Raw genomic sequence first — 23114 nt, 5'->3', positions numbered from 1 at the left:
CGGTCTGTGAGGAAGATGCAGGCGGACATGTTAGGTTGCCTTGATCCAAAGGTGGTGCTATCGATGTCGGACAGCGCTCAAGACCAGCTGGTGTTACCACCTCCAAAGAAAATGATGACCTGCCAATCACGCTGGCTGTTGCGGGTAAAGAGGTGGCAGGTCTGCGCCCCAAAACAGGTGTGACTGCTGTCCCCCCAGTCACAGAGGATGAAGAGGCCGCGGATGCACAAGATATGGCAGACGGTGGTTGGCCCGGCCGGCTAGACCGCATTGTAGCACACTGAGCTTCCCACTGCAACTTATGCTTCATGTCCATGTGCCGGTTCATGCATGAAGTACTCAAACTATGTATTTTTTGGCCTCTACTTAGCTTTTGCTGACAAATGTTACAGATAACACGAGTTGGGTCATCTTTATCGATCTGAAAAAATGCCCAGGCTATGCAAGGCTTAGCACCCATGCGACCTGAAGAGCCACCACGACTTGTGGTGAGAGGCAGAGTTGTGTTTGAGGATGCAGTTGTTGACGTGCTTCCAGTACTACGTCTCTGTCCAGGAAGGCGCAACCTGACCTCGTCGTCACTAGCATCTTCCTCCACCTCCTCTGCTGACCTCATCTCTTGGCTGACTGTGGGTTGACAGTAAGTGGGATCTCCGACCTCATCATCATCACCCTGTGCGTTATCACACCCGTCGTCCTCAGAGCCAACCTGTTCCTGCCCTGACAAAAAACTAAAGTTGTCGCTCCAATCAGGTATTTGAGTCTTATCATCGTCTTCCTCATTGTCTCCACCAACAGGAGTTACAGTTTGGGAATGAGGGTCTACATTATGGTCAGAACCTTCTGCGTCTGGTCCTGGATCCGACTCATAAAGATTCTGGGCATCAGTGCAGATCATTTCCTCGTCTGGATTCACAGAAGCGCTGGAGTCGACCTCTGATTCCCAGGCTATAGTATGAGTAAACAGCTCTGCAGACTCAACCATCTGTTCTACCTCATACTCAGACGGGCAGCTGGAGATTTGGGAGCTGTGAGGAAGCAAGTGCGATTTGGGTGACACCTTTGAGGACTGGAGTATTTGTGATGTTGAAGTTGATGTGGAGGAGAGCCCACTTAAAGGAGCACTTGATATCCGTTGAAGCACCTGCTGTTTTTGTGCCTCATCTGGAATTTGTAGCGATTGGCGTGGCCGTAAGAAAGGGATCTTATCACATTGTCCGCTAAAAGAAGTAGACATTTTAGTTTGGCTGGAAGATGGTCTTTCTTCTGCACCTACCCCACGGACACAACCTTTTTTCCCCTTCCCAACACGCCTATTCCCCTTTCCACCAGCAGCAGGCCTTTTTCCACTCATTTTGGTGGTTAACTAATTCACAACTCTGGAGTTGTTTGCACAAAAAAACAATGGATGGTAACCGAGCAGAGCTGAGTGGCCAAACTGTGGTATTAGGCCAAAACTATTGGCTGGGTTAGATGCAGAAAAAAATTATTTTTAATTTGCAACCTGATGGAGGTCAGTATAGATGGACTAATAGACCAAGTCCCACACACCGCTAGAAGCCCAAATATTTTTTCAGAGCTAGATGCAGAAAATTTTTTTATTCAATTTGCAACCTGATGGAGGTCAGTATAGATGGACAAATAGACCAAGTCCCACACACTGCTAGAAGCCCAAATATTTTTTCAGAGCTAGATGCAGAAAAAAATTATTTTTAATTTGCAACCTGATGGAGGTCAGTATAGATGGACTAATAGACCAAGTCCCACACACCGCTAGAAGCCCAAATATTTTTTCAGAGCTAGATGCAGAAAAAAATTATTTTTAATTTGCAACCTGATCTAGGTCAGTATAGATGGACTAATAGACCAAGTCCCACACACCGCTAGAAGCCCAAATATTTTTTCAGAGCTAGATGCAGAAAAAAATTATATTCAATTTGCAACCTGCTGGAGGTCAGTATAGAAGGACTAATAGAACAAGTCCCACACACTGCTAGAAGCCCAAATATTTTTTCAGAGCTAAATGAAGAAAAAAATTATTTTTAATTTGCAACCTGATGGAGGTCAGTATAGATAGACTAATAGACCAAGTCCCACACACTGCTAGAAGCCCAAATATTTTTTCAGAGCTAGATGCAGAAAAAAATTATTTTTAATTTGCAACCTGATGGAGGTCAGTATAGATGGACTAATAGACCAAGTCCCACACACTGCTAGAAGCCCAAATATTTTTTCAGAGCTAGATGCAGAAAAAAATTATTTTTAATTTGCAACCTGATGGAGGTCAGTATAGATGGACTAATAGACCAAGTCCCACACACCGCTAGAAGCCCAAATATTTTTTCAGAGCTAGATGCAGAAAAAAATTATATTCAATTTGCAACCTGCTGGACGTCAGTATAGAAGGACTAATAGAACAAGTCCCACACACTGCTAGAAGCCCAAATATTTTTTCAGAGCTAAATGAAGAAAAAAATTATTTTTAATTTGCAACCTGATGGAGGTCAGTATAGATGGACTAATAGACCAAGTCCCACACACTGCTAGAAGCCCAAATATTTTTTCAGAGCTAGATGCAGAAAAAAATTATTTTTAATTTGCAACCTGATGGAGGTCAGTATAGATGGACTAATAGACCAAGTCCCACACACCGCTAGAAGCCCAAATATTTTTTCAGAGCTAGATGCAGAAAATTTTTTTATTCAATTTGCAACCTGATGGAGGTCAGTATAGATGGACTAATAGACCAAGTCCCACACACTGCTAGAAGCCCAAATATTTTTTCAGAGCTAGATGCAGAAAAAAATTATTTTTAATTTGCAACCTGATGGAGGTCAGTATAGATGGACTAATAGACCAAGTCCCACACACTGCTAGAAGCCCAAATATTTTTTCAGAGCTAGATGCAGAAAAAAATTATTTTTAATTTGCAACCTGATGGAGGTCAGTATAGATGGACTAATAGAACAAGTCCCACACGCTGCTAGAAGCCCAAATATTTTTTCAGAGATAAATGAAGAAAAAAATTATTTTTAATTTGCAACCTGATGGAGGTCAGTATAGATGGACTAATAGACCAAGTCCCACACACTGCTAGAAGCCCAAATATTTTTTCAGAGCTAGATGCAGAAAAAAATTATTTTTAATTTGCAACCTGATGGAGGTCAGTATAGATGGACTAATAGACCAAGTCCCACACACCGCTAGAAGCCCAAATATTTTTTCAGAGCTAGATGCAGAAAAAAATTATATTCAATTTGCAACCTGCTGGAGGTCAGTATAGAAGGACTAATAGAACAAGTCCCACACACTGCTAGAAGCCCAAATATTTTTTCAGAGCTAAATGAAGAAAAAAATTATTTTTAATTTGCAACCTGATGGAGGTCAGTATAGATGGACTAATAGACCAAGTCCCACACACTGCTAGAAGCCCAAATATTTTTTCAGAGCTAGATGCAGAAAAAAATTATATTCAGTTTGCAACCTGATGGAGGTCAGTATAGATGGACTAATAGAATGATGCTATGCCCAAAAGATTTTACTTCACTAGGTGCAGTAAAAAAATTGGTATTCTATACACAGGTGGTATATCTTGCAACACAGCTAGGCTACTCCACTGACTAACACACTCTGCAATAGGCCAAAAAGGATTAGCTTTGCTAGATTCAGCCAAATGCTGTGAAAAAAACTTGCACAGCACTGGCACAGACCTGCCTGGCAAAAACTGATAGGAACTGATGTAACCTAGTCCTGAAAAGGACTCCAATTACAATTAGTCTTTACTCCCACAATCTATCTATTTAAGAGCACAGACCTGCCTGATAAAAGTCGTAGGAAATGCTGTAACCTAGTCCTTAAAAGGACTGCAATCACAACTATTCCCTACTCCCAAGCTATCTGTATATTTGTGCGAAAATTGGCTTGAAATTAACAAGGTATAGCGCACACAGCAACAGCGGTGCCGTCTAACACGCAGCTGCAGCAGTGAGAAAATGGTGGCGACGGGGAAAATGGCTTGGTCTTATAGGGCAAGGACATGTGACATACACTGCTAATCACACATGCCCTTGCTTGTGTGAAAAAAAGCACTTCGCTCCGTGTGTGCGCTGCTGATAGGCTGACAGATTGCACCTCCCCACTGCAAATGCGGGAAAGAGAAAAAAAAATGGAGATCTTCATTGTTCCTGCAGAGATCCATCCCCTGCCCCTCCCCCCGCCCCGCTGTACACTCAAACTGCGTATTAACATTAATTTTCATCATTACTGAGAAAAAATCCAGTTATGATTTTGGTGCACGAACAGTTATCGAACATAACCTCGAACAGCCGAATTTTTCTCAAATTGTTCGTGTTCGCCGACCGGCTCGAACACCGCCCAAAACAGCTCGAATTTGAGATTGGCGAACAGTTCGAGTAGAACAACGCTCATCTCTAGTTACCATATCGTCATCTTTTTTTCTTACTTTTGAAAAAAAATCCCAACCCCATCACAACCCCAACCCTAACCCGAACCCCAGCCCTAACCCAACCCTAACCCTAGCACAACCCTAACCCGAGAGTTTATTTTTTACGCCGTTCCTCGTGCGGTATAAGTGATTAGATGACTTTATTCTTCGGGTCGGTGCGATTACAGCAATACCAGAATCATATGGGGTTTTTATGATTGACAGCTGTCACACACTAAAAGACGCATTTTTTGTAAAATCTAGTTTTTGCATCGCCATATTTTGAGAGCTATAATTTTTCCATATTTTGGCAGACCGAGTCATGTGATGGCTTGTTTTTTGCGCGATGAGTTGTCGTTTTTATTGGTGCCATTTTCAGGCATGTGACATTTTTTGATCGCTTTCTATTCCGATTTTTGGGAGGCAGAATAAACAAAAACCAACAATGCAGGAATTGTTTTTTTTTGTTTTTTTTTATTCTGTTCCGCGTGTGGTAAAATTGATAAGGCAGCTTTATTCTTTGGGTCAGTACGTTTACAACGGTACCACATTTATATAATTTTTCTATGTTTTGGCGCTTTTACACAATAAAAGCTATTTTATAGAAAAAAATTTTTGCATCGCTTTATTCTGAGAGCTATAACTTTTTGATTTTTCGGATGATGGAGCTGTATGGTGGCTTGTTTTTTGTGGGACAAGATGACGTTTTCAGCGGTACCATTTTTATTTATATTCATCTTTTTGATTGCGTGTTATTCCATTTTTTGTTTGGCAGTATGATGATAAAGCATTGTTTTTTGCTTAGTTTTTTATTTTATTTTTTTACCGTATTCACTGAAGGGGTTAACTAGTGGGACAGTTTTATAGGTCAGGTCGTTCCGGATGCGGCAATACCAAATATGTGTTCTTTTATTGTTTGTTTGCTTTTTTATCATAATAATATTTATTTATGGGTACATTATATTTTTATTTTTGGTGGATTATTTTTTTTATTTTTTTTAAATATTTTTGGAATTTTTTTTCCACTTTCTGACAGTTTTTACACTTTTTTTACTTTGTCCCACTCTGGGACTTTTACTTTTTTTTATTCTGATCGCCTGCATAGCATAGGGATGGAGCACCATCCCTGTGCCATGCAGGCAGTCAGCGCTGCACAGTGAGAAGATTGTTTGGTCGTGCACTGCGCATGACCAAACAATGTTCCTGCTGCCTGGTGACCAGGATGTTGTCATGACGACATCGGGTCGTCATGGCAACACCCGGGAAGCCGCGGCAGACAGCGCTGGAGGCCGGAAGAGGAGGTGAGTATTGCGATCACCTCCCCTTGCAACGCTTCGATCGCAGCATTGCGGGGGTTAATGTGCCGGGAGCGGTGTGGGATCGCTCCCTGCACATAGTACCGGGTGTCAGCTGTGACAATCAGCTGACACCCAGCGGCAATCGCGCCCGCACTGCCTGTGTGCGCGCGCGATCACGATGACGTACTAATACGGGTCAGGCTCTTAAGTCCCAGGGCACAGACGCGTATTAAAACGTCATGGGCTGTAAAGGGGTTAAAAGGCCCGCCCACAAACATGGAGGCGCGCTCTGATCATTAAGCAGTGATGCGATTGTGTGGATGACTGTGTTCCACGAGTAGTTTCTGTCAGGCAGGCTAGTTCCATAGAGGCAGGTAGTTTCGTCTAGCAGTCTGGCTCTGCCAAAGGGGTCGCCTAATACCCCGAGCAGCCTGCAGACGTCCTATCCATGGCTAGCGCCTGTCAGCCACGTGGAGTAGTACCCTTCAGTCCGGTAGCACACCGGCTGGAAGCACGTGTACCCGTCGGCGTAGTCACACACGCATCCTAGCGCCGCCACTGTAGTCCCTGTGCTGTAACAGGACTACAGATAGATTTTCTCAGCCTATCTCTCGTGCTGCTAACGGAGATAGAGTGAACCGCTATAACCGTACCTGTGTGCAGTAACATGGAAGGGTCTATCATTTAAGTTGGTTACTTTACTTTCCACCCGGAAAGTGTTCGGCAGCAGTCCTCCAGGCTGCATCGCGGACCCCGGGGTCGGTTGCGTTCCATTATAATAAAGTTGTCTGCAACCGCCCTCCTAACAGTCTGTGACTGTTTAAAAGAGTCTGGTGAAGGCCAGAAAAATATAACTGTGGTTTTGCAGTTCCATGGGTCAAATCTCGGTATTATCCAGCTTTTGGTATTTTTTCCGTAAAGAAAAACAGTAATAGTGTCTCCCTGATTGTTCAGACACAAATATATCTGTTTGAAAGATTCTGGTGTAGGCGAGAAAAATAGAACTGTGGTTTTCCACTTCCACAGTTCTAATCTCCTTTTTATTACCCTTTTTCCATTGATAGTGCGAGTGTAAGCTATTTTACTTCATTTTCAATGGACAAGGCGCGTGGCAAGGGACGTGGAACTGGATGTTCTGGTGATGGTGCGTGTAGAGGACGGGGCCGTGGCCAAGGTGAAAATGTGCCACAACCAACAGCCACATTTTTTCGCTTCCATTTCTTGACCGAATTAATAGGGAACCACACTACAACACCTGTATTGCGAACTGATCAGTGTGAACAGGTTATTAATTGGATAGCAGATAATACTTCCAGTTACCTGGGCACCACCACCTTTGGTCTGTCTTCCACACGGTCAAGTTTTAGTAGCCGTGAGCCTCGACCGCAAACTCCTCCTCACCCTGATGCTCCTTCCTCCCACCATGCCGAGTGTCGTCAGACAGCAACTGATCCCACACTTGGACCAGTGAACAGCTCTTCAGAGTGTCCATTTCTATATTTGTGCCCCTCCTCGCCTTCTCCTCTTGAATTGGTGGAAGAGGAGATCCCATGTAGCGATGCCCAAATATTTGAACAGCCACGGCCACAGGAAGTCGACGCTGGCAATTTGTCACAAGAGGTGGATGATGATGAGACACAATTGCCACGAAGTGAGGAGGAGGATCGTGGTGCGCAAGAGGAAGAGGAAGAGGTGGTGGATGATCTAGTAACTGACCCAACGTGGCAGGAGGACATGCAAAGCGAGGCCAGCAGCACACAGGGTGAGGGAGGCAGAGTACCCCAACAGGCAGGAAGGAGCAGTGTGGTGGCCGCACACAGAAGGCGGGTAAACGTTTCCCGTAACACCAACACGAGGGACATTGCCAGTACAACCTGTCGGTCTTCCAGAGTCTGGAATTTTTTAAAAAACTCTGCTGATAACCCCAAAAAGGCCATTTGTACCACAGGCCATGCCAGCATCAGCAGGGGTTACAAAACTATCAGCCTGACCACCACGAGCATGATCAGGCACATGGCAGCAAAGTACCCGACTTTGTGGGGCGAACCCCAGGGTCCACGAACAGTGTCAGCGGGTGTCACCACTGCTTCTTCCACTAATGTGCGTGTAATAGAACCCCCTGTTGTGTGTGCAAGGCAATCCCCTGTCCATACAGCATGCAAAGATGCCCCCTCCTCTAAGTCTTCACTTGTTATGGCAGTTACTCAAGAAACAGCATCAACGTCTACGTCCACGTTAAACCGCAGCGTTCAATTATCCATATCCCAGAGCTTTGAACGAAAGCGCAAATTCGCAGCCAACGCCCCACAGGCCACAGTCCTAAATTCGCACATTTCATGACTGCTTGCGTTAGAAATGCTGCCTTTTAGGTTGGTGGAGATGGAATCCTTCCGCAACCTTATGATGGTGGCCGTCCCTCGGTACTCGGTCCCCAGCCGGCACACTGACTGGTGTGTGATGTCCCCATACGTTGGAACTCTACCTTCCACATGTTGCAAAGGATTTGTGAGCAGAAGAGAGCAGTTGTGGAGTACCAGCTGCAACAAGGCCGTCGATATTCAGGTCAGACTCCACACATAAGACCTCAGGAGTCGACCTGGATGTCTGACATATGTACCATCCTGACAAACTTTGAGGAGTCCACCAAGATGATGAGTGGCGACGACGCCATCATTAGCATCAGCATCCCACTTGTCTGTCTTTTGCAACGTTGTCTGCAGAGAATTAAAGTGGAGGCATTGCAGCCAGAGTATGATGAGATGGCTCAAGAAGCCGTAGCGGGCGATTACACACAGCCCAGCCTCATCTCATCCCAATGTGCATTGGAGGACAATGAGGGAGAGGAGGAGGAGGAGGAGGAGAAGGAGGAAGAACAGGAGCTGGTATCATACGCTGTAGACGGTAGTACCTGTATAACTGTCATACTGTCGGTTCAGCGTGGGTGGCCTGAGGACAGGGGGGGGGAGGAGAGCATGGTCAGTCGTCAACTTGGTGAGGACACGGAAGTCTTGCCCGTTACCAGTCTGGCACGCATGGCAGACCTTATGTTACGCTGCCTTAACTGTGACCCTCGCGTTGTCAAAATGTTGGGTGACATTCATTACTGGTTGGTGACACTTTAGACCCCCGCTACACGGAGAACTTTCACTCTCTTATTCCTGAGGTGGAGAGGTCTACAAAAATAGGGCAGTTCCAGAAGGCCTTTGCTGCAGAACTGTTAAAAAAATTCCCATCTGAACACGCTAGCGGCAGAGGTCACAGTTCGTTGCCCAACCAAGGCGTACAGGCGAGAGAGACGCAACTCCAATCCAGCAGAGGCAGGGGAACACTGTCAATGTTCTGGGACAGTTTTCTGAGACCGGCCCAGCTTACAGGCCCTGAGGCGCGGGGTACTCTCACAAGGAGTGGAAAGTTTCAAAAGATGGTGAGGGAGTACCTTGCCGACCGTACCAGCGTCCTCTGTGATTCCTCTGTGCCTTTTAATTATTGGGTATCCAAGCTGGACACTTGGAATGAACTCGCTCTGTATGCCTTGGAGGTCCAGGCCTGCCCTGCCGCTAGCGTGTTATCGGAGCGTGTTTTTAGTGACGCTGGGGGAATTATAACAGATAAGTGCACTCGCCTGTCAACTGACAATGCTGACAAGCTGACCCTTATCAAAATGAACAAGGGCTGGATTGGGCCAGACTTCTCATCACCACCAAATGACAGCAGAGTAACATAAAGTAAAATCCACTGTGTTATTTCAGGAGGTGTATTCCCATGCACCGCTTCACACCCACACATGGGTATACGCTTCCTCATTTCGGCTGTATTTTTCTCTTCTCCTTATCCTCAGCCTCCACCACCACTATACCACCAGGGTGACCTTGGTCCGTGTTGCCAGCAAAGCAAGTTCCTCCCTCCTAATTTTTTGCAGCTTTTGCTTGGAAGGCATAGGCAAAGACTATGGGAGACCCACTCCCCAATAATGGGAATAATGTTTTTAAGATGCTGTACTGCATGGCTCTGCCAAGGGGCATTTAAACCGTCTTGTTAAGCTACTGCAACCTCCATGTCTCTTCCAAGGGGCATTAAAACCGTCTTGTTAAGCTACTGCGACCTCCACCATTCTTCCAAGGGGCATTAAAACTGTCTTGTTAAGCTACTGTGACCTCCACCACTTCTCCAAGGGGCATTAAAACCGTCTTGTTCAGCTACTGCAACCTCCACCACTATTCCAAGGGGCAATAAAACCATCTTGCTAAGCTACTGCGACCTCCACGTCTCTTCCAAGGGGCATTAAAACCATCTTGTTAAGCTACTGCGACCTCCACCTCTACTCCAAGGGGCATTAAAACCGACTTGTTAAGCTACTGCGACCTCCATGTCTTTTCCAAGGGGCATTAAAACTGTCTTGTTAAGCTACTGCGACCTCCACCACTTCTCCAAGGGGCATTAAAACCGTCTAGCTAAGCTACTGCGACCTCCACCACTTCTACAAGGGGCATTAAAACCGTCTTGTTCAGCTACTGCAACCTCCACCACTATTCCAAGGGGCAATAAAACCATCTTGCTAAGCTACTGCGACCTCCACGTCTCTTCCAAGGGGCATTAAAACCATCTTGTTAAGCTACTGCGACCTCCACCTCTACTCCAAGGGGCATTAAAACTGACTTGTTAAGCTACTGCGACCTCCATGTCTTTTCCAAGGGGCATTAAAACTGTCTTGTTAAGCTACTGCAACCTCCACCACTTCTCCAAGGGGCATTAAAACCGTCTAGCTAAGCTACTGTGACCTCCACCACTTTTACAAGGAGCATTAAAACCGTCTTGTTAAGCTACTGCGACCTCCACGTCTCTTCCAAGGGGCACTAAAACCGTCTTGTTAAGCTACTGCGACCTCCACCATTCTTCCAAGGGGCATTAAAACCGTCTTGTTAAGCTACTGCGACCTCCACCACTTTTCCCAGGGGCAGTAAAACCATCTTGTTAAGCTACTGCGACCTCCACGTCTCTTCCAATAGGCATTAAAACAGTTTTGTTAAGCTACTGCGACCTCCACCACTTCTCCAAGGGGCATTAAAACTGTCTTGTTAAGCTACTGTGACCTCCACCACTTTTACAGGGGGCAATGATATTGTCTTTTTGTTCCACTGCGACCTCCACCATTTTTCCAATGGGCATTGCATTTCCTCCTAATTTTAGTCAGCTTTTGCATTTCAATCCATAGGCGAACACTAAGGGAGACCCACTCCCCAATAATGGGTAGAAAGTTTTTAGTATGCTGTAATCCACGTCTGTTTCAAGGTGCTTTTGGGAAAGCCTTCCATTCACTGCTTAGGCCAACAGTGCACAGGAGACCCAGTTGCTATAAATGGAAAAAACTGTTTAGTTAAGGCCCTCTGACCTTCATGTCACTTCCAAGGGGCATTGGAGTGCCTCGAAATTTTTGGTAGGCATTGTACTCACTGCATACCCTTTAACTGTGTAGCCGAACCGCTCCTTTTGGTACAGAAACATATCCTACAAGACATGTGTGGTTGACTAGCCTGATATTGATGTGAATGGTCCCTGTTCCTACTGCTTTTTCTCCTTTGCCACCACCTCATCCATCATTCATCACCTGAAGCATTGTTTTAATGGGAGTCATAGAACTGGGATAGTTGCAGGAAAACATCCAGCAATTCTCGGAAGAGGTAGGATATGCGCCAAAACGCTGACCACCTCAGGCCTAGCCGCTACTACATATATGCGCTTGCATTCATGCTCCTCATCTTGGCACTCTCAACTCCCCTGATGGAGAAGCTAGGGCCCACCGGAGGAGTCTGGTTCTCTGTTGGGCTCGTCCAATGCTGCCCTAAAGCAGGCCTGGCTAAGAAAAGTGTGTGGGGGGATGTTCCAAGGAGAAATGGGGGTGGCTGGGGACCGAGTATGGACACCCGGCCGCCTCCTGGCGGCTGGGGACCGAGCGTGGACACCCGGCCGCCGCGCGGCTGGGGACTGAGTATGGATACCTGGCTGCCGAAGCAGCCATGAGATAGTGGCCAGCTTTGGCCTCCTCCAAACTAAAAGGCCCCATTTCAAGTGCAAGCTAGCAGTATGGTATTGCAGCCTGGGGGTGGGTGGGTGTTTGGTTGCACACTTACGCTTGCATTCCAAGAAAACAAAGCAGATGCTAACTTCTATCATCATCATCATACTCCTCACCTTGGCACTCTCAACTCTCCTGATGGAGAAGCCAGGGCCCACCGGAGGAGTCTGGTTCTCTGGTGGGCTCGTCCAATGCTGCCCTAAAGCAGGCCGGGCTAAGAAAAGTGTGTGGGAGGATGTTCCAAGGAGAAACGGTGGCGGCTGGGGACCGAGCGTGGACACCCGGCCGCCAGGCGGCTGGGAACTGAGTATGGATACCTCTCTGCCGAAGCAGCCATGAGGTATTGGCCAGCTTCGGCCTCCTCCAAACTAAAAGGCCCCATTTCAAGTGCAAGCAAGCTAGCAGTATGGTATTGCAGCCTGGGGGTGGGTGGGTGGCAGGCTGCATACTTGTTCTTGCATTGCAAGGAATGGGGGAGGTACAATTGAACACTGCCCTGGGACAAGGACTTGCACGGGGATAGTTGCAAGTCTGCATCTTCTGATGCGGAAAGGATCACTTCTGATGGGCACACTTTTAGGCAGTGACCTGGGTGTCAGAGATGCTTCCAGGAGTCTTCCCCATGATGTTCCCATGTCTTTTCAGCACTGTATGCATGTGTCACACAGCACATGGCCAGATAAGATTGCAAAATGTTAAAATTACATTTCCTGGTGAATGCATTTGTCACGGTTGAAAGCATTACAAAAGTGCAAAAACGCATAAAAATAGCCCAAGATGTGGAGGAGTATTTTTGTTTTTGGTTATTTATTTTACCTTATACACAAGTCTTTACTCTGGAAAGGAAGTTCCTTAACATATTTCACAGGAAAACAGTTTCAGTTTCGTTTTTGAACGTTTTATTGTGAGCCCGTAAAAGTGGCTTAATACCTCTGACCACGTTGTTGACCTGGGGGTCAGAAATGCTTCCTGGGGCGATGCCCATGCTGTCCCCATGTCTTTTGAGCACTGTCACTATCGTTTTGGGCACTTTTTAGGCATTTTTCAGACTGCCGGGGGTGCCGCCACAAAAATGCTCGGGTCTCCCATAGACTAACATTGGGCTCGTTGCTTGGGTCGAGCACCCGAGTATCACGGTGAGCTCGACCCGAGCATTTTAGAGATGGCTCCACACTAGTTGATTGGCTTCAGTAAAGTATTACTCTGTGTCCTTCAACTTTTTCTCTCTTTCTGCCTGTAAATAGGGTTGACAAGTATTGGAAAAACATGGCTAACTTTCTCTAAAAACAATGACTCACTCGTAATATACAGTATTGCAATTTAGTCACATTCTACTCTAAGAAGATACACTGCAATACCACACACAACCCTTGGATAGGTGTGGCACCTTTGAAAATATCAGTCAGAGTCATGTTTTTCTAATCCTGGACACCCTCTTTAAGAAGAAGATGTGAGCTTATTGAAAGGATGGATGGAAATATGGATAAGACTAAATTAAGAAAGGGAGCCATATACTGTAGATGCTGAGTGCAGCAGCCTATTACTGTTTGTGCAGTGGCCTAAAGCTCTATTACTAGTGTTAGAGTGAAGATATTATCAGAAAATGGCCCATTGATTAGGTCACATTCTTATACACAATGAAGTAATGTTGTACATCACCTATAGACAGGCACCACTTGGACTGTTTTGTTATCCACCGCTGCAGCCTATCACATCTGGCTAATTAAGAATGGGAGGTATGTGACAACACAGCATTTCTTCATAATCACACAGATGTCTAAATTCTGTAGGCCAGGAGAAATACACTATTATCCTTATGTTGACTTTTGAAATTATGTGTAGTACTTTGGTTGGTCAAACAGGACAGACTATTGTTTGTGTAAGCCTGCATGTTGACACTTGAGTCTGTTATATCTGGTGACAGGGACTGAGGATCATGAAATAATGTTGTTTACTAAAATGCTGATTACATATTGTCCCAGGCCAGCTAGCTTGCTGACTAGCTAAACAGAAGGACAAACTGCCGATCGATTAGATATTCTAACAATGTAAGTTAAACTCATCTCACCTCCCCTCTGATCTGTGGATAATGTCTAAAAGGACAGTTGTGACTTATAAAAGGGGGATATAGCTGTGTATCAGAGATACTTTACAAAAATGACAGCCAAGAGAAACTCTTCAGGAAAGCAACCAGAACACATGGCTCCATCAAGAGGAATACAGATCTGCCCCATTGAACATCACTGAACTCTTAGAGACGTTATGAAGAAATCTAGGTTGGGACACTCAGGTCACCTAGCCACATATCACATTGCCCTATTCTCAACGGGCCAGCGGAAGGGTGGGAGTCTATAACTTGCACCATCTTATGTATTTTCTGGGACTGTTCTATATGTTTATTGTCTGGTTGGTGTTTCAATAAAGTATTGCCATACTATTTTACCATCAGCCTGTGTTGTCTGAGTAGTATTACATCTGGAGTAATACCCCATGTCTCCACAACTGGGATAAAGTTAATTTCTCAAGTCAACCCCCCTTTAGACTGTTTGCGACATCCGTAAGAATGATTGTCTGGATATGAAAAGATGAGTGCTCCCATGAGTTATTTGTCATGCCAACAGTAAACTATCCTTAGACCATTATCATGTGGGGCTGATTTTCACCCTAGGAAGTGGGCTCACTCACAATTTTGCCTAAAAATACTGCCATGACTAAAAAATGGTATCTAAACATCACCCAAGAGCAATTTCTTCAAATGATCCAGGAGTAATTTGGTGATGAACTATGCTTTTTTCAGCATGATTGAGCAACATGTCAGAATGCAAAAGTGATAACTAAGTAGCTCGATGAACAAAATATGAAAATTTTGGGTCAGGAAATTCCTTAGCTCTCAATCACATTGAGAACCTTTGGTCAATCTTCAAAAAGTGGGTGGACAAACAAAAATATAGACATTATGTGTAAATTCCAAGCAATAATTAGGCAAAATGTGCTGCCATCAGTCAGGATTTGGCCCAGTAGCTGATATCCAGCATTGCAGAGCAAATCCCAGAAGTCTTGAAATATAAACGTCAACAGTGGAAATATTGATTCTATGTATAAACTTGAAATATTGGTCAATAAAAGTTTAAAAATGTATGAAATGCTTATAATTGTACTTCACTAGACATAGCAACAGCTGACTCAAACACAAAAGCAGAAAACTTTGTGAAAACTCACATTTGTGTCACTTCTGTCCACAACTATAGAGCTATCACTTTTCTAAATGATAAGCTCTGTCTAAACATTGATTGATGGATTCCTGTGTACACTGTGCACAGGCAGGGTGCTTCGAAAAGTGGTGGGGATGGGTTATACAGAGATGAAGAATATGGCGGACTACAAGGCGGCAGGTTTTTCCCCGATATTACTCTGCTCTTAGATGGATAAAAAAAAATTATGACATAGTCTCTTTAAGTTCACTCCAGAGCCTTTTTCAAGTACTAATTTATATGTTAAATTCAGTCTGTAATAAACATTGGCTTTTAAAGCTTCATAAACAAAGTAGTGGACTCGCCGGAAAATTATGGTGAACTTCGATAGCGAATGACAGAGGGGTGGAAATACAAGTGTGTTACAACACTAGCTTTTCACTAGTTTTATTCTTAACATCGTTACATGTTTAATTGTATATGTTCTGGATGTTCTTTCCAATATTAGAATTAGCTGAAATATAGCATTGACTCACAACACTTTTTAACTATTGAAATACGGTATAAAACATTTTTCTTAAGTCACAATATGGAATTGCTTTCTGAAGCTCCATGTTTCACAATAAGTATATTAAGGGTTTTAGCAAGGCAGTCACTACCAAATAACCTACAGATTAGTGTTGAGCCACCCCCGTAGTGTTCGGGTTCGGTTCGGTTCGTCGAACACCGGGATGTTCGAAGAACTGTTCGTCGAACTGTTCGTCGAACACCTTAGAACACCGTCGAACACCGTTAAAACCAATGGCAGGCAAACAAAAACACATAGAAACACATAGAAAACACCTGCAAAGGTGTCCAAAAGCTGACAAACTGCTCAGAAGACACTCTCTTTAAAAAAGCCGGCCGGCAAATTCAGCAGCGGCATACACCGGTACCCGACAATTTAGACAAGAAGGAATAGAGCATCACACATAGATTAGATAGATAGAAACATGTCAGTCACACATATAAGAAGCACAGTGACAGTGTTGGTTACTGCACTTGTCATTTAGTGTAAAGGATTTATTAAAAAAAATATTAGTGTTTTCATGCACCGTCTCTTTAAAAAAGCCGGCCGGCAATTCAGCATCTGTACCCGACAATTTAGAACAGAAAGAATAGAGCTTCACACATAGATTAGATAGATAGAAACATGTCAGTCACATATATAATAAGTACAGTGATAGTGTTGCTTACTGTACTTGTCATTTAGTGTAAAGGATTTATTTAAAAAAATAATAGTGTTTTCATGCACTGTCTCTTTAAAAAAGCCGGCCGGCAATTCAGCAGCGGTACCCGACAATTTAGAACAGAAAGATAGAGCATCACACATAGATTAGATAGATAGAAACATGTCAGTCACATATATATGAAGTACAGTGATAGTGTTGGTTACTGTACTTGTCATTTAGTATTAAAATAAAGGATTTATTATTAAAAAAATTGGCGTGGGGTTCCCCTTAATTTTAGGCTCTAGCGGAGGTTAAGCAGACGGCTGGGGCAGATGCCACTCCTCCAATGCCAGTTTGATGGCCAATAACTCTCGGTCTCCTATGGAATAATTGCGCTCTGAGGAGGAGAAGAGTTTAGAGAAGAAGCCGCAAGTTACCATCCTCCCGGAAGATGATTTTTGAGTAAGTACCGCTCCGGCTCCAGAGGAGGAGGCGTCAACTTCCAGGAAGAACTGCTTGTTGCCGTCCGGGCGATGCAGCACCGGGGCGGAAGAGAAGGCCTGTTTTAAGGAAAGAAAGGCCTCCTCTGCTTCGGGCGGCCACTCTTTGGGATTAGTACCCTTACGGATGAGCGCGGAAATTGGGGCAGTCCGGGAAGAGAAGTGCGGCATGAAGAGGCGGTAGTAGTTGGCGAAGCCCAGGAACCGCTGAATGGCCTTCAACCCCTCCGGTCGAGGCCATTTCTCGATGGCAGACAGTTTCTCTGGATCCATTCGTAGGCCGGTCTGAGAAATAATGTAGCCCAAAAACGGAAGCGAGGTCTGCTCAAAGAGGCACTTCTCGTATTTAGCGAAGAGGTGATTCTGCCTGAGCCTGAGCAGGACCTGACGAACGTCCCTCCGGTGAGTCTGGAGATCCGGAGAGAAGACCAAGATGTCGTCCAGGTACACCACTACGCAGGAGTAGAGAAGGTCCCGGAAGATGTCATTGACCAACTCTTGAAAGACGGCAGAAGCGTTACAGAGACCAAAGGGCATTACCAGATATTCATAGTGGCCGTCCCGGGTGTTGAATGCCGTCTTCCATTCATCCCCCTGACGGATACGAACCAGGTTATACACCCCACGGAGGTCCAGTTTGGTGAAGATTCTAGCCCCCCTCAGACGATCAAATAACTCCGGAATGAGCGGAAGGGGGTACTTATTCTTCACCGTGATCTGGTTAAGGCCTCTATAGTCTATATATTTTTGACGAAAAAGAAGCCTGCTCCCGCCGGGGAGGTAGATTTCCGGATGAATCCCCTGGCCAGATTCTCCTCAATATATTCGGACATCGACCGGGTCTCAGCAGCGGATAATGGATAAATACGCCCACGGGGAGGAGTAGTACCAGGTAACAGGTCGATAGGGCAGTCGTATGGTCTATGAGGGGGTAGTGTCTCTGCCTCCTTTTTATTAAAGACATCAGCATAAGACCAATAAGGAATCGGAAGTCCAGGTAGATTAGCTGGGGTAGGAGAAGGACGGACGGGATGGACGGGAACCAGACAGGTCTTATGGCAGTCCTGTCCCCAGCGAAGGACTTCTCCGGTCTGCCAGTCAAGCACGGGTGCATGTCTCTGGAGCCAAGGTAGACCTAGCAAGAGGGCGTGAGAGAGTCCAGGCAGAACATGAAAGGAGATACTCTCAGAATGCAGCATTCCCACCTGCAGAGTAATGGATTCGGTGATGAGTTGGATGGGGCGTGGTAAGAGACCCCCATCCACGGCAGCAACAGACAAGGGTACAGCCAGAGGTTTGGTGGGGATGCGGTATTTCTCTACCAGGGACTGTGAAATAAGATTCCCGGCTGCTCCAGAGTCAAGTTGGGCTAGTTTGAAATAACGGTTCTCCCCGCAGACGATTGAGACTGACAGCAGCAGAGATGGAGAGGATTTGTTCTTGTCTAGGTCGACCTCTCTGAGCGAACCTAGACACAGGCGTTTCCCGACCTCTCCGGGCAGGCACGGATCCGGTGCTCCTTACTGCCACAGTAGAAGCAGCTCCCCTCGGCACGGCGTAAGTCCTGACGGGTTTTGACCATCTTGGTCTGGTCGACCTGCATAGGCTCAGGAGAGTGTACCTGGGGAGAGACGGATTTCTGAAAAGTAGGAGCTAGACGTGGAAACCTCCTCTCACGGGTGACCTCTTTGGCACGCTCCTGGAACCGTAGGTCAATCCGGGTGGCAAGAGTTATTAGGTCATCGAGAGTGGTAGGAATGTCCCGACCGGCAAGTTCATCTTTAATACAGCCGGACAGACCCTCCCAGAAGACGGATACCAGAGCGTTGTTATCCCAGGCCAGCTCCGAGGCAAGGGTACGGAACCGTATGGCATATTGGCCCACGGTGAGACTTCCCTGACGGAGGCGTAGCAGTGATGATGCGGATGAGGTCTTCCGTCCGGGTTCGTCGAAGACTTTCCGGAAAGCCATGAGAAAGGCAGGCAAGTCGTACACCAGGGGGTCTCCTCTCTCCCATAGAGGATTTAGCCAGGCCAGGGCCTCCCCGGTGAGATGGGACATGATGAAGGCAATTTTGGCCCGGTCGGAGTTAAACTGGTGGGACAGGAGTTCAAAGTGCAGGGTGCACTGATTTATGAAGCCCCGAGCCTGGGCGGAGTCGCCTCCGAAGCGAGGAGGTGCAGAAAGCCGGGGTCCGGGGTAGGATACCATGGTATTAGTGGACAGCGGAGCTGCCGGATTGCGAGTCATGGCACTGGCGGAGGTTGCTGGCGGGGCAGTCAGAGTGTCCAGGCGAGAATTGACATTCCGCAGGTGACCCAGGATGGACTCCTGTTGGGACCTCTGACGGGACAGTTCATGACACAGGTCCGAGAGCGAGGGAGCTTGGGTGCCACCAGGTTCCATGGCCCGAGCAAACTGTAACGGGTCTGGGAGGCGGAACCTCTGAGCTACTATACAAGGGCGCGGTCCTTGTAAGGGAGCAGGTGGCGACCAGGCAGGCAGTCACAGCAGGTGACCGGGACAGTCTCTAGAAGAACGGGCAGGAGGTCACGGCAAGTGACCGGGGCAGTCTCTGGATGAACGGGCAGATGGTCACGGCAAGTGACCGGGGCAGTCTCTGGGTGAATGGGCAGATGGTCACGGCAAGTGACCGGGGCAGTCTCTGGGTGAACGGGCAGATGGTCACGGCAAGTGACCGGGGCAGTCTCTGGGTGAACGGGCAGATGGTCACGGCAAGAGACCGGGGCAGTCTCTGGGTAAAGGGTTGGTACGACCTGTGGCTGCTGATGGTAGACGTGAGCTCCCAGGTGAGCAGGCGAGAGTCTCTGGATAAACGGGTGGTCACAGCATGTGACGGCGGAGCCTCCAGGAAGACCAACAGACAGGCGGCAGATGAGCGCTCCCAGGTGAGCGGGCAGAAGTCTCTGGACAGGCGGGTGGTCACAGCACGTGACGGCAGAGCCTCCAGGTAGGCTAGCAGACAGGCAGCAGATGAGCGCTCCCAGGTGAGCGGGCAGGAGTCACTGGACAGGCGGGTGGTCACAGCACGTGACGGCAGAGCCTCCAGGTAGGCTAGCAGACAGGCAACAGATGAGCGCTCCCAGGTGAGCGGGCAGGAGTCACTGGACAGGCAGGTGGTCACAGCACGTGACGGCAGAGCCTCCAGGTAGGCTAGCAGGCAGGTAGCAGATGTGCGCTCCCAGGTGAGTGGGCAAGCTGGTCCATAGACAGACTGACAAGAGTTGGAAGGCAGACCGTCGAACCTCAGGCAAGCAGGCAGGTAGTTGATGCGCACTCCCAGGTGAGCGGGCAAGCTGGTCCTTAGACAGACTGACAGGAGTAGTAAGGCAGACCGTCGGACCTCAGGCTAGCAGGCAGGTAGCAGAATATCAGGCAGGAATAAGACAGCAAGCTGGCAAGAATCTGGCAGGTATCTGGCAGGTAACTGGCAACGGGACCTGAGGGCTGAAGCAGAGTAGTGAACAGTGCAACAACATTGCTCGGGCACCTCCATTTTGGAGGAGGTGCCTTATATATGGTGAAGTCCTCCGGCCATTGGCCGGGGACTCCTTAGGACGGCGCGCGCGGCCCCTTTAAGAGGGAGGCAGAGCGCGCGCGCCCTAAGCACAGTGGCCGGGAAGGAGCGCGCGCTGCCAGCAGAGCGGGAGGAGGACGCCGGGCACGGAGCAGAGAGGTGAGGGGAACAGCGTCCCTGCCTAGCAGAGGGCAGGGACGCCGGCGCTACACATTACAGTGATTGGCTATATAAGACCTGACGTCTCTATGCTCGTCACAGTGTACCGCGGAATCAGGCAGAGTTGAGAGAGGTGCTGCTGCATCAGGGAGAGATTTGCTTCTTCACAGTTAGTATAGGTATTCCACAACATACAGTATATCTATATCCATCTGAACTAACAGTCCTTCTGAGGACTAATCCAGCTGCATATAATCAGGCAGGCAGTGTATGTGGCAGACTGCAGTGTATGATACAGCACAAGAGGGTCCATTGAACGTCCTGTCTGCCGCTGCTGTAATAATTACATTTATTTGTAGACATAGCCCCAGATATCTGGCACCAGGGAAATTTTTTTTTTTATCTCAATCCTGGTTATTTGCTTAAAGAGCAATCCAGAGTACACCATTTTTCTGCTCCATTTGCTTGTTCTCACTGCAGAATAAAGCCAGATCTGTTCCATATTTCAGCAATAAAAATCCAGAAATTTAAACAGAACATGGAAAACATTGGCCTTTTTTTCCATTCTGTTGCAGTGTGTCGGTCAAGCTATTCACACTACGTTTCTTTGAAGAATAGCATTAGTAAATTACAGGCCTGCTATTTAAAACCGTGGTTCTCTGTCAGATATAACACCTTTAAGAGTGTTCCAAAATCAGCCATTTCTTCCATTTTAATTCCGTTGCAGTGTGTCGGTCAAGCTATTCACACTAGGTGTCTGTGAAGGATAGTATTAGCAAATTACAGGCCTGCTATTTAAAATTGTGGTTCTCTGTCAGACGTATCACATATAACTGCGTTCCAAAATCAGCCATTTCTCGGGAACTTGGAAAATATTGTCTTCCTTTAAAAATGGGAAAGTATGTGGAAAGGGATGGGGAAGTGGACGTGATGATGATGGTGCATGCAGAGGCCGAGGACATGGCCGTGGGCAAGCTGAAATTGTGCCACAACAAACACCCACATCTTGTTGCTCGACCTTCCTGTCCCAATTACTAGGGGACCGCAGAATACCACTATTGAACACAGAGCAGTGTCAAAAGATTATTGGTTGGACAGCAGATGTGTCTTCCACATGCTCAAATCTCATTAGCCGTGAGTTTGGACCGCATATTCCTCACCATGATCCTCCTTCCTCCCACCATGCCAAGTGCCTGGAGACAACTGATTCCACACTTGGACACTCCGAAGAGCTGTCCACTTTGCCATTTGTAGATTTGGGCCTCTTGCCCGGCCAGCTCCAAGCGAGTCAAAAGGAGAAGGCGTGTAGCAATGCCCAAACATTGGAGCAGGCACGGTCACACGAAGACAATGGTGGGAAAGTGCAATTACTGTCGCAAGAGGTGGATGATGATGATGATGAGACACAATTACCAGAAAGTCAGTAGGAGGACCAGGGTGCGGAAGTGGAAGAGGAGGTGGTTGATTATATAGTAACTGACCCAACCTGGCAGGGGGACATACAGAGCGAGGACAGCAGCACACAGGGGGAGGGAGGTGTAGCACCACAACAGGCAGGAAGAAGCAGTGTGGTGGCCGCAGACACAAGGCGGAAAAAGCGTTATTCGTAACACCAACATGACGGAAGTTGCCAGTACAACTGTTAGGTCTTCCCGAGTCTGGTTATTTTTTAAAGACTCTGCAGATAACCCCAAAAGGCCATTTGCACCATCTGCCAGGCCAGCATCAGCAGTGGTGGCAAAACTAGCAGCCTGACCACCACCAGCATGATCAGGCAAATGGTAGCAAAGCACCTGACTAAGTGGGCCAATCCCCAGGGTCCAGCAACAGTGTCTGCGGGTGACACCACTGCTTGTTCCGCTGTTGCGCATGCCAATCCCCCATTCATGGCACATGCCAAGTTGCCTCTCGCCCTGCACCTGTGGTTTCACTCTCAACTAGCACCATCAGCAAGCACGTCCAAGTCCTTGCCCCAGCGCAGCGTTCAGTTGTCCCTACCCAAGTCTTTGGAATGCAAGCGCAGATACGCAGCCAACGCCCCACAGGCCACACTACTAAATTCACACATTTCGCGAATGCTTGGCTCGAAATGTTAACTTTTAGGCTCGTGGAGACGGAAGCTTTCCACAACCTGATGGCGGCACCCGTCCTTCGGTACTCGGTCCCCAGCCGCCACTATTTCTCCCGGTGTGCCATGCCCGCATTGCACGAGCACATGTCCCACAACATTTGCCTTCAACAAAGCAGTAACTGGGAAAGTCCACCTAACCACGGACACGTGGACAAGTGCTTGCGGGCAGGAACGGTACATCTTGCTGACAGCACACTGGGTTAATATAGTGGAAGCCTGGACCCAGTCGGATCTTGGGACGGAACACATCCTCCCGGCGCTGAGGATTGCGGGCCCTGGGTCAATCAGGGTTGCCCCTACAGTCTACAGCTCCTACACCTCATCCTCCTCAGTCTCTGCCTCCTCTTCAGCCTCCATCTCCGAAATGATCACATCAGTCACAAGCTGTAAGCACTGCAGCACTGCCTCGGCCAAGCGGCAGCAGGCTGTGCTGAAGCTTATATGCTTAGGTGACAAACCACACAACGCTAAAGAGTTGTGGACAGCTCTGAAAGAGCAGGCAGATCTGTGGCTGACACCACTGAACCTACAGCTAGGCATGGTCATGTGTGACAATGGCCGGAACCTG

This window comes from Phyllobates terribilis, unplaced genomic scaffold (genome assembly GCF_046119375.1).
Source record: "Phyllobates terribilis strain yellow unplaced genomic scaffold, ASM4611937v1 Scaffold_1__5_contigs__length_1240528914, whole genome shotgun sequence".
NCBI classification, from domain to species: Eukaryota; Metazoa; Chordata; class Amphibia; order Anura; family Dendrobatidae; genus Phyllobates; species Phyllobates terribilis.
The sequence above is the reverse complement of the archived record's forward strand: the minus strand, read 5'-3'. Positions refer to the sequence as shown.